Raw genomic sequence first — 16674 nt, 5'->3', positions numbered from 1 at the left:
AAAAATGTCAGAAAACAAGATGTTTAAATATCAAAGTAAAGACTTTAAAAGAGCCCAAAAGGGACAAAAGAAGAATTCTTATTTATGCTAGGGTAGCGTGATAGAGTAAAAACAAAAATGGACTGTGAATTGATGAATTGATTCAACAAATTTAACAAATGTTTTTTAGGCACCTGTTGTTTGCCAGCCACTGTTTTGATGGTTGGATTCCTGCCCTCAATGAGTCTACATTGGGGCAGGGAAAATGGGAAGACAGTAACTATGAGAAGGTTAAAATGCTGAGGAATTGAGAATGCTGGAGGTAGGGTGGAATAGGTAGCCAGATGAGCACTACTCATGTTTGTCCTTGTCTTTTCATCCACTGCTGGTGGAGCACAGATTTTGACAATAGAAAATATGGTTGTTTGAGGACATCTGTTACATCTTATCAGAGGTAACTTAGGTTAACACTTTGGATTATCCACATATCAGAATACCTGTTGATATCTAACTTCATCATCACCCTAAAGTAGACACCCATTTTCTTTATTGTGTAATAAGAATAATTTAAGGACTATATTTTAAGATAACTGAAAATAAGATGAAAAATAAGGAATATATTTTGAATAACCTAATTAGCATATTAACTACTTTTTAAAATCTTATTTTAGGTATGACCCTAAACTAGTTTCTGGATTATTATTTGAAAATGAAATTTGATATATTTATACTCAACAAAATACTTGGAAAAATAGACATGGATAGACAGAATTATTTATTAGGCCATGAAATAATTTAAAAAAATTAAAGTACTTTATAGATAATAACTCAATACTTGCCCAGTTAGATCTGGCTAATTAAAACAATACACAGAATTTAATATGCTTGAGTTTGATATTGAATGCACACTTTAGTAATAGTGACTGGAGATAAATATGTTCAATTATTTAACCATCATAATAGTGATACCTGAAGATGCATTGTCTTGTTATTTGGTGAAACAAAGCAACATGGTTCTAAGAGCAAATCAATTAAATGATCATTTATGATTTAAATGATTAGTATACAAAATTTGAAAGGTAGCTGTAGGGTAAAATGAGGATAGCTTTTAGCTAAATGTAAATTATATTTCACATTTTTAATGATTGTTAAGAATGGCAGTTGTTGGATTTATGTAATTGTTGGTCTACACCACAAACTTAAACTTTTGTATATTTCTGGAGGTTAAACATATTTTTGGGGGTGGTGGGGGCAGAATTTCAAGTTATATAAGGGTTATAAGTTGATTTTCTCTTATTACCTGAATTTGGATCATATTAATAAATAGATAACTAGGTATATTCTAGAGCCAGTCAGTGCCTTTGGGGAACTAATGGGGGAGGGTTTACTCAGCAGTATTCTCTTTTAGTTTGGTCATGAATTGAAAACTGCTATATGTAAATCGTTCTTACTGGCGCCAGCTAGCTGTAATTGCAGTCTGGCTGTGCTAGAGCAGCAAATAATATGTGTCATGGATTTTCTCTTTGGAATGTATAAGAATTCAGCCTTTTGGAGTGAAAGAATAGAGTTAATGCATTAGAATAGGAGACCTCCACAGTTGACAATGAATATGTGGGAATACTGAGGAGCTATAAGCCTTTTAGGCGGCTTTGAGTTCTGCTTTTATAGATTTATGCCTATTGATAATATTGAGTAATATGTGGGAGGTACTTAACTGCACACAGTTGCTGCAGACCTAATAGTTGGCAGCATAGAAAGCAGTACAAAAGAATTCTAATTCTAGGCATCTTCACTTGGAACAGTCTTTTGGAAAGAAATACTTTGTGTGTTCTGTGAGCTTCATTGACATACTTATGTTTTTTGGCTTTGTGATTAATGGGACGTTTGCTGCACAAACTACACAACAGATGTGTACCACTGTTTGAAAGGGATTTTAATATGTAGTCAATCTACCGTATTCCTGTTTCTCTTATGAATATAAACCAGACAAGGAATTTAGGCTCAAGAAGGCTGATCTAGAAGTCTTCATTAGCTTTTAATGTTTATACAAATGAACTAAGTAGCAGTGGTTTACAGAAGAGGAAGTCCTTTTCACAATATTAAACTGCCCACAGGTAAGAAATTCAGGTCTTCTTTCTGTGACACTTGCAGCCCCCACCCCCTCCTCCCTCACACCTTATATCTATCACCATTGGGAAGGTTTTTTTTATTTGTTTTTAGTTTTAGTGCTATCAGGACGGATAGATTGTTTAATGTTAATTTTTAGGAGATTTTCAATGGTATATTTGGATTTGGTCTTAAAAAATATTTTCATATTCTAATTTTCCTCGTTTGAGTTGAAATGAACAGCGAACTTTTATTAATATTATTCATGCAACATAGTAATCAATTATAGATCTCTTCATTATAGTCCTGTTACTGTATTCTCAGTTGTAGTAACATCAGCTACATACAGAAACATGACCTTTTGTAATCCTGCTGAACTGTAAAGTTTGAGTGTAAACCTTCCACTTAGACTTCATAATCAAAATCAGTGCTTATGTTTTACCAAGTGGCTCATTGATATTCATTAGATAATGTATATTTACATATAACATGGTCAAGTTTTCCAGTACCACCTGTATTTTTATTTCCACATACTTAAATTTATCACCATTTTGATAAAGTGAATGAGTCTAAAACTAAAATGGATGTATTAATTAGAAATTACATTGAATTTAATACCTTATTTTTTAAGGTAGGCATTTGTTATATTTGTTTTTGGTGTGCATAAAAAATTGCATACAGAAAAAATCACTGAAATAAAAATAAAGAACTGTATAAAATAAAGAATATATAATCATTACTGTAAAGATACAAAGATTTATATCTGTAAAGAAATGCAAGTATGTGTATCTATCAATATCAGTATGGCCAATGATAAAAATATATTACTCATAGTTATAATAATTTGGGGGACTGAGTGTGGGGAGGTAAGTAAGGATGAAGTGAAGAGTGTTAGTGAGGCTAGCTCACTAGAGAAGTGGAGGAGGAAAGGAGTTATATTAGGCAGTTTTCTCTCTGCCTCCTTCTCTATAGAAGTTAAACAGCAGGCTCTTCCTGCAACCTAAAAGTGTTACTTTAGGTGGGACTTCCAGTTCTCTTGATTCTGAAAGGCAATTAGTCAATTATTACTACATGGTTAGATACTTAAAAACTAGGGCACAAACTGTTTCCTGTTGCCTTTTGACAGTGTTGCTTGAGCTTTTAAAAATTACTGTTATAATATATGTTCTGTTAAACTATAAAACATATGTTTGTATGTTTTTCCTCTCAGTAAATGATTTCACTAAGATTGGAGAAATGGTGATAGTAGAAAGATAATTTTAATTAAGGTGCTTGAGGTTGGATGGGGAAAAGTTTGTGCTTCTCGGTATGGAAAACACAAATCTCAAACAATTGAGAAATGTTTTCACACTTCTCTACTTCTCTTAAGCCCTCGTTTGAGAGAAGGTCAGGCTGGGAAGACAGTTGAGATGGAGTAACTGGTTTTTATATATAGGTAAAGAGGCTTGTTAGACCAAAAAAGGAATTTACTGAATGCTGTTGGAATGGGGGATCATAGCAAAGAAAGGTGAAGGAAAATAGGACAGAGGAGTATTGTGTATATGTACACAAACAAACCTAAAAGAAAGCATGTAAGACAATGACTAAAGTCATGAGCATAAAGGTGTTATAATCTTTGAGACTATTAAAGTTGAGTGTGAATGATCCAACAATCTGGAGAATTAAATCTGAGTTTTTAGTTTGTGTTCCTCTTAGGGGACAAAATTTATTTAGCAAGCAATGTAGAATCACAAAATCTTTTAAATGAAATGGACCTAAGTGGTCAAGTAATTAGTTCTAACATCACTCTTTGCACTGGAATCTACCATTTGGAATTCCTGACAGGTAATTACCTAGTTTCTGCTTCAGCATTTCTAATGACAGAAGGGAGCATCTCTAATTTCATAAGGCAGTTCCTTCTTTTGTTGGACATCTGAACAAATTAATATTTGTCGCTTGTAAGACAAAGTTGGCCTTTGATTGTTTCTGTTTTGATGCATTCCCCCTTCTGTCTATATGTCTGTCTGTCTCTCTCTATCTGTCCCTCTTTTACATAACAAATTTGCACTATTTAAAGAAAGCCATTAAAATTCCCTTGTGTTTTCTAAGCATATACTCCATTTTCCTAACTATTCTTCAAACAATACATGGTTCTAGTTCGTTCTTTAGCCAGGTCATCCTCGTTTGACCTACCGTTTTTAAAAGCCACCTTTATGATGCACAGAACTAAATGTAATACTAAAACATGGCCTCGTTCTCTTTGTATACTACTGTTCTGAAGTTTAACTTTGCATTGACATTTTTGGCAGACACCACCTAGCACTGTTGAATTTTATTGAGTTTGCAATAAGTTAAAATCCCTCAGTCTTTTTCACATAACCTCTATTTATTTGAATATTTGAACCAAGTTTACTTTATTGTTATGTCTCATAATTCTAATATTTTTTATTTTGCTCTTTTTCATTTCTCCTTGCCATTATCCCCCCATAATCTTTTTGAAAACTGACATTTGGTTTTATTGATTGCTTACTGTTTTGAGTTTTCCCTCATTTTCTGTTCTTATTGTAATTTCTTGCTTTGGGTTATACCTTTCTTCCTTTATTTGTTTTTGAGTGTGGCTTTTAAAAAAATTAATATACGCATTCAAGGCTATCAGTTTTCATCTGAGTATCATTTTAGTTCAGTTCCCTAAGTTGTATTCTGTTAATACTTTGTTGTTGCTGTTTTACCAAGGATTTCTTCTTAATCCAAGGTTTTTTTGTTTTTGTTTTTTAAAATTTGTATGGAGATAATTTTCTTGTCATTTCATTGTTTATCTAACTATTATGTTGTGGCCAGAGATTGTGACCTTGTGCGATTTTTTTTTATATGAATTTAATATTTCTTTGTTCCTACATTCATGGTCAATATTAATGTATTTTGAATGTGTTCATAACACTGCACATGTGGGGTTTATTGAATATGCAATTCTATTTTCTTCTAGCATGTTATTTGAGAAATGCATTCTTTATATCACTTTTTTCTTCATCTATAGACTTTAGAGGTGTGTTTATTTCTGAGGATTTATTAGTTTATTTCTGAAATTTTTAAGTCTTTTCGTTTTATGGGATTCGAAGTGATATTATTTAGGTACATCAAAGATACATGTTTCTAGTGCATTGTACCTTTTATCAGTAGGAAATATCAACCATTACTTGATTTTCAATTTTAATTCTTTTCTATGTTATACATAGGTTTTATATGTATACCTAACTTTTTGTTAGCATTTACCTTGTATATCATCTTTCGTCTGTCAATTTTTTATGCTATTTTATTATAAGGTATATCTCTTGTTAATAGTATATATCAAATGATATTTTTGTCATTTTACCCAGCTTAAAACCTGTTATTTTTAGGATGATAGTTTTCTTTATTTTTGCCCCATATTCAGCAACTTCTAAATCTGTTAATTTTCATTTTGTAATTATCCGGGATTTTAATTTCACAATATTTATTTTAAAGATGATGGATCCTTAATTATTTCAGTTTGTCCATGAGTTTTACTTGTTTTTAGGAGCATCGCAGTTGCTCATGTCTGAGTTCCTTCTTAAAGTCTTTTACTATATCTATAGTATACCTATGAAATTATTTTAGCAAGGGTTGTTTCCTCAGTCTTTGCTCAGAATAATATCTTTATTTCTCTGTCCTGTTGATTGCTAGTTTTTCTGACAATAGAATTCTAGGCTAAAAATAACTTTCCCCCTAAACTTTAAGGATATTGTTGTTTATTTTAGCATTCAGTATCAAGTCTGATGTCAGTTTAATCTTTATTCCTTTGTAGTTAAATGATTTTTTTTACTCTTAAGTTATTAACATTTCTTCCTACTGGTTTTCCGGAATCTTAACATAATATGTCTAGGTGTTAAAATTCTTTTTGTTTGTTTTAATTTAGTCTGTTTTGACAACCAGTAGGCTTTTTATATATGGAAACTGAGTGTGTGTGTATATTAGCTCTGCCATTTTTTTTCCCTTATTCTCTAATTTTTTTTCTCAGTTCTTTTTTTCTAGACCTCTCTAAAGTGAAAGTTGTCACTTCTGAGTGTGACTACCATGTCTTTTAGCTTTTCAGTTTTTTCTTTGTATAATATTTTGAGAGAACATATTTTGAAATTCTAAGATTTCAGGTTGATTTCTTTTATATCTTGTTTCCTTTTTTTTGTTTGTTTTGGGGTGAAATAACATCCCATACACTTGGAGGACATTTAATGTACTATTTAAAAATGTCTTTTCATTAGTTTTTTGTGGGGTTTGGCATCTAACTTTTTTTTTTTTAGCTTTTCTTGATTGTACTCATTTTTGTGTTTGAGATTTCCTGTTTTACTTTGGGTGTATGCATCCAAATGATTGTGAGAGGTGGGCAAGTAGTACTTTGCTACTCATTGAATATGCTCAGAATTTGTCTTTTGCATGATATGCTCCCTTTCCTCTTTCTTCTGGAGCTTTGTGTACTATATGGGTCACTACTCTGTCCACATTAGTAAATATCACTGCTTCCTTGCTTAACATTAATACAGAAGAGATAGAGGAAAGTCAAATGAACATAACTGTTAAGGAATGTATTTTCAGGAATGTATTTTCATTGTGAAAATTTAAACTGGCACATCAAGTCTAAGCGAAAGTCTATACTTATATCCTCTCTTCTTCACCCCTGGTAAAGTGCTGTAACTAGTTTGGCATTTGTCCTTCCTGACTTTAAAGTATCACTTGAACATATATATAAATGTTTATAAATAGAAATTATTTTGTGTTTTAAAACATAATGGCATAAAAACTGGAAACATTTATTGACTACTTATATATTTAAGTACTTTCCATTTATTTTCTCATTTAATCCCCATAACATTCTTAGGAGCACAGGCATTATTATAGTCTCAGTTTCATAGATGAGAAGATTGAAACAAGAAGAAGATAAGTATCTTGGATAAGTAACTTAACTAGGAGGAAATGATAGTAACAGTATTCAAAAAGGTATGTCTGGCTCATGTTTGCACTCGTAAGCATTATGAGTTATATAGCTGTTTTGTTGTACACTTAAATTGATGCCCATAAAAGAGGTGTACCACACTTTCTTAACTTCTTAGTGTCCTTTATTTTTAGTGTTGATGCTCCAGTATTTTTAAAAACTATTAGTGATGGATGTTAAATTTGTTTGTATTTTTGCTATTACAGTGCAGCAATAGTTATCCTAATACACTACCTTTTTAAGCATATTCGTGTGTCTTAATCTAGAAATCTCAAAGTGTCTTTGATGTGTCAAAGTGATGTATATAGTTCTTGCCCTTAAAAATGGTTACGACGATATAGTCTTCTACTAACAGTGTATGAGATTACTTGTTTTTGTACATTATTGCTAACCATAAATAGTTGCCAGTCTGATGTCTAAAAATGTATTTTGTTGTTTTTTCTCTTTTGCAGATTATTAGTGAGGTAGAACATCTTCTATTTGTTTTATAGATCGCCTGTTTATGTTTCTTGTTTATTTTTCTTTTGAATTGTTTGTCCTTTTTATTCATTAATAGATGTTCTTTCTTATTCTGGATACTAATCCCATATCACTGTGCTTTTTATTTTTTAAGTATTTTCTCAAAATTTGTGGTTACTTTATGTACCTTTGAAATTGATATATTTTTCTGTATTAAATTATATCCAACATAGCTCTAATATTTTACATATTTTCATACTTCTGAATTTTTTCATATTTGTTAATGTTTCTAGATACTGTTTTCTTGCTATTCTGAATTAAATGTGTTCTTTATTGTATTTTCTGACTTCTTACTGCTTTAGTCAGGATTTCTAGAACAGTATTGAATATAAAGTGAGTACCACACTTTTTTGTTTGTGCCTTTAGTGGAAATGTTTATGGTATTTTACCACTAAATATGAAGTTTCCAATTGGTTTGAAGTAGCCATTGTCAGTTTAAGGAGCAATCTTTATGTTGTTAATTTTTAATTTTATCAGTTAATGAGTGTTGAACCATGTACAATACCTTTTCAATTTCTGTTGAAAAATGACAGTTAATTTTTATAATTATGTTGGGGTAATTATGATAAATTTGCAATTATGATAAATTTCTGAATATGCTTAATATTTTAAACATTAGAGGTGTTTAGAATTGGAAAGGTGCAACTTGGGGTAGAAAATTTGCCTCTTCTTTTAGTAGTAGTTAACCAGGCATACAGGGATAAAGGAATTTAAAGAAAATGTCTAGGTTTTTGTGTCCTGGCCTTAAAGGTCCAACATAGAAAGTCTTAAGTCATTTCTCACAGACTGCTCTCCTAGTCTAAGAGCTGGTTTTTTTGCACAATATATTTGTTGACTCAATTGTTATGCCATTAACAATGACATGTCGGGTAATCATATGTCTTCTGTTTTCCAATAGAATAGCCTCGGAGACTTTATTTCAACATTAAAAAGATGACAAATTTAGGAGAAAAAAATAAATATTCATAAATGTCAAAATAAGATTCTTCATCTGAATTTGTGAACCCTTACAAAGAGCTTGTGATTTACTGTGTTTATCATTGTGTTTCTTTGAGATTCCCCCCTCCCTCCCGCACCCCTTTTTCTTCTTTTTTAAATTCTGGAGGCTCTAGGCTCAGTTAAATATTTTCATTTGGCAGAGAGCCAGATTTCCAATAGCCCTGAACTCAGCATGTTGCTGTTGCTTAGCAACTACATGTGAAGTCTTGTGGGTATAACTGAATTATAAATAGAGTTATGAGCAGAAGTGCAATTGAAATTGAAATTGGAAAGAAAGGCATACTTTTTTTCCCTCCTTCCATTTGAATTTGAATAATTCTTTATTCACAGTTTTCAGAAATCGGGTCACAAAAATTGGGAGTACCAACCCTATCTGGAAGACAATAATGGCTCTATAGAGGTTTTTTTTTGTAATTACACATTTGAAAGCATGTTTTTTTGTTATTAGGGTTAAACAGTCTATGTTGGAGAAATGACAGTTAATAGAAAGTAGAGGACTTCTAATTTTCATGGTCATTCATGTAGAAAGATATCCCATACATTGTATTACTGTTTATATTTCTCTTCCACATTTATATTAAAGTCTGTATGCCATAACACTTTAGTGTTAGGATATATATGTTACATTGTTAATCACATTGTTTCTCTGGAATATCTTAAAAATTGTTCTATAATAGTGACCTACATGGCTTTTGATAAATATTGAATACATGAATATACCAAACTATCTTTACCATTTCTCAGTAGAGCAGTATATTTTGGAATGGAATTTATTAAAATTTTATTTAAGAATCAAAACTTAAAGGATCCTTTAGGTCTCGTAATTTAATTTCCATTTATTCCAGATGGAAAACTTTAGACCTAACGATGTTAAGTAATTTGCCTAAACCAAACCCCCAGTCTGTGTTATTTTTTTCTGCAACAGCCTCTCTTATTGATGCACATCTAGCAGCTCTTTTTTTTTTGCACTCATATTTCATCAGTTTACACAAAATTTAATTGTATTTTGAAATTTATAAAATAACTGAATTCATAACAAGCACAACTAGTATGAACAGGTTTACATGAAAGCAGAAGGTCATGAGTACTCAGTGTATTTGTGGTTATCAGTCAATATGTTTATTGAATAGGTGGAGAACATTAGATCCTTTTGTATGATGAGATAGAAGTCAGGAGAGTTTCCAAAGTACAGTGTTTTTTGCTCAGATCTCTGCAGAATTTTTTGAGGTTCTAAAAGGTGAAACAAAGTGATAATTCTTAGTTTTGGATAAAGGAACTCTGTATTTTCTTAAAATATATCATAAACTTTTAATAAAGGCTTCTGAAAACCCAGTGTCTGAAACTAAGCTTCTTGGGAATGTTTGCCAAAAACATATAGATTTTATTCTTATGTAGTGTTTGCCAGGAAAATTTCAGAGTGGAAATACAATTTTTCTTCTTTTGCTCCCTGGGGGAAGTGCTCATCCATTTTGAGTTGTATGCCCAGGAGAGATCTTGCTATCAAAAACATAACTTTTTTTTTATTAAAGTTCTAATTGAAGAAAGATGTAAATTTGTAAATAGGATTAGCTCAAAGTTGCGGTAAATGTAATTTTAATTAGATCTACAAGGAGGGATAAGGTATTAGCAATATTGCTTTGCTACAGAAGAGAAAAATAATAGGAAAATAAGAGGTACAAGGAAGAACTTGAGTTTCCTTAGGATATGAAAGATTAGGGTTCTTCCTTTAGTTTAGTTATATTTGTTATTAAAATTAGACTTACTGTACACATAGGCTAGGGCCACAGAACATCTGGCTCTCAGCTGACATTTGAAACTCCTATATGTTATGGGGAGGGTCTGAAGAGGGGAGAGAGAATGGAGTGATGGAAAATGAAGTTTCTGGAACTATCTAAACTTCTGCAGGGCATTTTATTTGCTGTACTAATTATTAACACTAAAGTGCCATTGATTATTCAATCCACCCAAAATTCAGATTGGTAGGTATGTAATAAGATGTGTGACTACTTTAGATAGTGTTCTGCAGACATCATGTGTTTTCTGTTCTCTTGAAATAAAACTGGATGATGTAAGTAAAAATTAAAAAGGATAATAACTGCTTTAAATAATACTGAAGAAAAACTGAAGTGCTGAGATTTATATTTAAAGTGATATTTGACGTGCATATCTGGAATTATAAAATAATTTTTCCCACTTGTAATGCCTCGTTACAAAATTTGACCCATTCGTTATATGCTTCCCCACTATTGTATCTCATAGGTTAATGCACATTTCTTTCCTTTGTGATAATGATCATAGTTTGTTTAGATAAGTAAACAGAAACTATGTACATATAATCTTTAAGTTAAAGATGTGAATGCAATTATAGTTAGATTCTGGATATCTAAGTCACATACGAATACAACGTTCAGAAAAATAAGACAATAAGCTAAGTTACTTTTCATCCAGACCTGTATTTAAAATAACTATGTTTTTTAAAAGTTTGGTTAAACTTAATTTTAAAATCTAGCTATCCTTAAATATTTAGATTAAAAGGATTGTTACTCAGTGGATTGCTCATTTAATTTTTTTCTATCCTTCACTGAAACTCTTTTTGTTACTTAAAACTGTCTGCATTTCTGTTTTAAAGACATTGCTTCTAAGCTTTATTCGTGATTAAAATAAGTCCTTTACATGTAATTTTCATAATTAAAATTAAAAATTTTCCTACTCTAGAGTGTATGAACATTTGCATTTTGTATAACATAGTAAACAAAACATTTTGAAATTAATTTACCATTTCATTACAACACACTGATGGAGTTCAATGTAAGAATGCATAGAACATGCATTCTGATAAATAGCATTTGTTTTAACATGACAACTGTCTAACCAGCCTTTTAGCAGCTATAATTCAAATTCTTGAAATTAAAATTTTTTTTTTTTCGAGAGAGATAATAGATATTTGGTCATTTCCGACTGGCCCATAATCTTTGTAGTTAGTACATTAGACTGAACATTATTTGCCATCTTTAGGAATTAAAATCCACTCCATAGTAAATATGGAATGTATTCTGAAACTTGCATGTTAAGCATTATTGGGTTGCATAGTTAGAATGATGAAATACATTCCCTTATCTGGGTAAAATAATAAGAAATATCAAGTGTTATCAACGTTACCCCACTTTAAACAAAATTGAAAAAAATCAAAAATAGCATTATACAGATTATATTTTTACATGTTTGATTCAGTTTTTACTTGATATGAACAATAATTTGTTTTACCACTGACAGGAATTATTTCGAGAAAATAATTATTAAATGCCTACTATATAAAGGGCACTATGTTGGAACAAGTTTGTGTTAAAAATGAATAAGACATAATCCCCACCCTATTTAGAAATCTACTGTGAAAAGTTATTTAATCTTTGTATTTTTAACACAGCAAGCAGCCTTTTACACACAACACATAGCCAGTTTCCCAAATAATTGCCGGGAAAAATGCTAGAAAAAAAAATACAGTGCTGTTTAGATTTTGGAGATTAGAGACAGTAGTACTGTGATCAGAGTGCCTCATTATTCTCAAGAAAAAAGGCTTAAATGTTTATCTACATACACACACATATATACATATATAGACACAATAATATGAATAATTATATGTAACTTGAAAGTGGCTTATTTGTTTACCTTAGACTTTATTTTTTTTTAATTGCCACTTACTAAGGAAAGGTACCAAGTTAATATTGAAATGTGAAGCACATCTTTTTCCCCAAGAAAATAAAGTGGTTTTTTTGCTGGTAGTTTTGCTCTTATATTCATTTCTATTCTGGGATTCATACTAGCATATCGTTTCTATTTTTAGGCTGTTGCCAGGCAGATTTTAAATTTCTTCTCTTGTGGTTGCCCAATTTTTAGCCTTCTAATTGGTTACTAGAGCTTGCTTCTTATAGCCAACCACAGTGACTATGCAAATTATATTAGGTTTCTGTTGCTATGAGAGAACTGATAAGATGGCTGCAGGGGCCTCCCTTATTATTTTAAGGAAGATTTTCATCATTATATATTAAAAAGTAAAAGTAGTTTTCTTTCAAAATTGTATTTTATTTTTGAAATATGAAATCAAACTATCTAAAGCTTTAAGGCTTGAAAAATGTCTTTCATGTCATATTTCATTAATTTTAGTGGTGCTCTGTATTATACTCTGTCAAAGGCAGCATTATGTATAAGTGGGCATATATTGTTACTTTTGTTAGTAAATAAGCATCCTGACTCCCCAAAGAGAAGTAAGTCGTCCTCTGTGTCTAAACTTATATGTGAACATGCCAGCACGATAGTTCACAATTGTCAAAAATATTCTAGATTTCTAAAAGAATAATTTAATTTTATCATTTAAGAATTATTTTAGATGTTAGATATATATGTGTAGCACATCATCCTTTTAGCCAGTATTTTCAATCTATACTATGTGCCAAGCAATTTGTAGCTTATTAATATTATACCAGAATATTTTATTTATTTATTTTTGTTAAATGATATAAACATATTTTAAGCTTTGGACACTTAAAATGTATTAATATTAAATGTACTAGGTACATTGATGAGATGTGCCAAACAATACAAAAATATAGATGTTAAGGTCCATTTATAATTATTTCTAAAAAGATACATTTAAAATACTGGCAAATAAGAGTAAATGGTGGTGAGATACATCATATGAATAAAAACAATATTGATAAAATGTTACTAAGCCTTATGTAACTCCAGAAAGTTCAATGGGTATACCTCATTTTAAAAGAAATTGACTAAGATTAATTACATATAAGGCCTTTGATTATAGTGCCAGATTATAATGAAGAGAATGCTTCTGTTTACCTTAAGACTGTCTAGTCCTTCTAGTATGTATAGAAAACTTTATTAATATATATACATGGAGTATTCATCTGTGCCATGCTCAGTATTGTTTTTTTGTTGATAAAATTTGTTCTTTTATGAGTATTGCATGTCTGTTGCCACCATCCTGCAAGATAAACGTACTACAGAATTATGTCTCATTTAGGACAGGGTTAAAGAGTAACTGGTTTATCTAAGATGTACATATAGAAAACAAGGCCGCTGTTATTTACATGTATTGTCTTTCTTTCATCACTAGTTTAATAATTACAAATGTACTTGTTGGCCTAGTAGTGTAAAATTCCCAAGTACGAACCAGTGCTCAGTTCTCTTGGTGTAGTTTTGTCCATGTTTGAATTATGACCTAGTAAAGGGAGGTTAAGTTAAAAACAAGTGAAAAGCAAAGTATTCAACTGTGGTTCTGCTATTTTTTTTTTAAATAAGTTAATTAAATATAATTTATATACCATATAGTTCGCTAGTTTAAAGTGTACAACTCAGTGGTTTTTAAAAATACTCACAAGTTGTGCAACCATTACCACAATTAATTTTAGAACATTTTATTACCATGTAAAGAAACCCTGTACTCTTTAGCAGCCACTCCTCATTTCCTCCCCAACCCCCCAGCCTTAGGCAACCACTAATTCTGCTTTCTGTCTTTACAGATTTGCCTTAACAATTATATTCAATGAATTCTTCATTTTAAAAGAGGGAGAGAAGAAAATTGTGGCAAATATCATATAGTTTATTGCTTAACATTATCATTACATTTTGTTGCTGATAAAATAGAACACTCCATGGTAGCACAATTTAGGCTAAAATACATAAGAAGGATGCTTAATGCTAATAAAAACAACTATGTTCTGAATTGGGTGTTTGGTTGGCCTTCTAAGTTAAAATTATTATCCATGTTAGGAAATGCATGATAGTAGCATGGTTATTGATACATTGTAAAGTTGAATTTGTATAAATTGTCACTTAAATGAGAAAAGAATATGCCTTGATATAGTGTCTGATATATAATTGCTTGTTGATTAAGTATCAGTTAAACAAACATGGCCTTCTGTAACTTCACTCATTGTATACGTAGGTGGTATTGGGGTTTGATAGGGCCCTGATGAGAATGGACTTAATGGATGTAATTTGATAAATGTATTCTAAAATTGCATATTTTAGATGCGGTCAATTAGTTTTAATTTGCCTATGTGACAGAATGATCCCAAAAAATACACTTGGAGAAGTGATTTTAAAGTATCTTGCTTTTTTTTTTTCATGTAGACTGCCATAGAATTTCTCAAAACGTAGCAGCGAATATAACAAGTTAGTGTAGTGACCATTCTGGTTTTAATGTAACCAGTATTTCAAGAACATGATTTGTTCTTGCTTTGTCCAAGGAATTGGTGTAAAGAAAATTCCCTATTTCCTTTGATTATTTTTTAAAATTTAGTTAAGAGCCTATTCCATTCTGCATTTTATACCCCAGCTAATATCATTAGGTCGATGACAGGCAGAAGGGGTTATTTGTTGAGGTGTCAGATATCATGTTCACTAAATACTTTACAGAATTTGTGAGTAGTAGGTAGATAGGGAACAGATTTTACCATTTAACGTTTTTTTAAAACATGGTAGGATAGCTCTTGACAGTGTTTTTATGTAATTGAGAGAACCATAGTATAGCAGAATTGAAGAATTGTGAAATGTAGGGTGCTCTGGGTCCTCAAGTAAATATTGCTATTGGTTTATGAGTGACCGAGAGAACTTCTAGAAAACAAGAAAATGTGGGATTTTTAACAGAAGAAGTGAAAGTAGTGATCATGTTTTACTAAAGTTTTAGAAAAATAAGAGATGAGATAATCAGTATTTAAGATAAAAATTTTGAAAGTCCGTTCACTAAATTTGAGCAGTTAAGTGTCAGGGTGGATGAACTATTGTATTATCAGGTTCACCAATCTCAATAATGGGCAGTAAACAGTAAAACAGATTATTAACACTTTTTATGAGTACACTGATGATTATTTATGATTTTGTTTTCAGGATTGTTACAAATTTCTCAAAATTTAGGAGCAAAAAATAAAACCACACAGTTCTCAACTGAGAACTTAAAAATCTAGTAGCAGAATTGCATTTCTGAAGAGGCTAGGAATCATCAGCATAAGTTATTATGAGAAGGCCATTATTAGTCAGGTCTATTGACTAATGCTTAGTTAAGCTGTTTAATGAAAACCGAAAGTTGAATAAAAATTATTTTCTGCGTACCATTATTCAGAATAATGTTATACTAAAGTCAGTTAACAACAGGAGTGTAATTTGAGTGCCTGTGTCAAAGATAGAACTGTCAAGTCGACTTAAATTGCTTTGCTTAATATTTTGCCAGTTTGCTGTTTTGTTTTTAAATATACTTAACCAGGTATTCATAACTTTGAGTTATGATGTTTGTATGCGTGTGCCTTTTGACCCAACAATCCTGGTACTTCCTGTTGTTTTTGTTAGTTAAAGCTGTTCTTGGAAAGCAGTAATACAGACCCTTGTTTATTTACTCAGAAAAACCCTCCTGCAGACCTGTTATTTAGACAAAGGATCTGGGAGTATATTACAAATATGTTTCAATTTCATTCTTCACTGTATATTTTCACACCATTTGGATTCTTGGTAAAGCACTTGCCCTCATCTGCTTCCCTTGTTGCTGGGCAAGGTTCTGCTGCTGATGTCTGATTGGTTTTAGGCAACTACGGCTTTAAGCCAATCAGACTGTGAATTTCAGCGCTCTCACAGGACTGAAGCATTGAAGCAGCTGCTGATTTATTTTGCCTATGGGGAGATTGTATAAACTAAGAGTATGGCTGCAGCAAGCTCCTTCTTGGGTATGTTTTGAAAAATTACAAGGTTCATCTTTAACTGAAGGAGAAAAAAATGAGGTTTATTTGAAAAAACTTGTTTACTAAGATAATTTGACAGGTAGTGAATTTGAGAACAAATATATTCTTATGACAGATTTCCTATTTTTTATTTTACAGTTTTACTTTTAAAGGAATGTTGAATGATGCAATATAAGAAAAATTTCCCTTCAGTTTACATGAATATTTATGTACTGTGTAATCCACACATTTGCTTTATTGTTTCCAAAGGGAGAGCTCATATAACCTTTTTGTAACCTGCTGTGAAAAGTAGTTAAGGAGAAAAGGATGTAATAATTGTACTTACAACACTTAAAATAGGTT

At 31.2% G+C, this 16674-nt stretch overlaps 1 protein-coding gene across 5 annotated transcripts in view; it reads left to right on the top strand.

Annotated features, from left to right (window-relative positions):
- Nucleotides 1-16674, top strand: part of LOC107508607 (activating transcription factor 7 interacting protein) — a 104329-nt gene that overhangs the window by 20335 nt on the left and 67320 nt on the right. The window contains exon 1 of one of the 5 annotated variants that reach the window (XM_016140538.2): nucleotides 12644-16317. The exons of the other annotated variants lie outside the window; for them this stretch is intronic. The gene's annotated coding sequence lies outside the window, so the exon portion shown is untranslated. Of the gene's footprint in view, nucleotides 1-12643; nucleotides 16318-16674 lie in introns of those variants that run through there. 5 annotated transcript variants of the gene reach the window in all.

Source organism: Rousettus aegyptiacus, unplaced genomic scaffold, assembly GCF_014176215.1.
Source record: "Rousettus aegyptiacus isolate mRouAeg1 unplaced genomic scaffold, mRouAeg1.p scaffold_m13_p_2, whole genome shotgun sequence".
NCBI classification, from domain to species: Eukaryota; Metazoa; Chordata; class Mammalia; order Chiroptera; family Pteropodidae; genus Rousettus; species Rousettus aegyptiacus.
The sequence above is the reverse complement of the archived record's forward strand: the minus strand, read 5'-3'. Positions and strand labels throughout refer to the sequence as shown.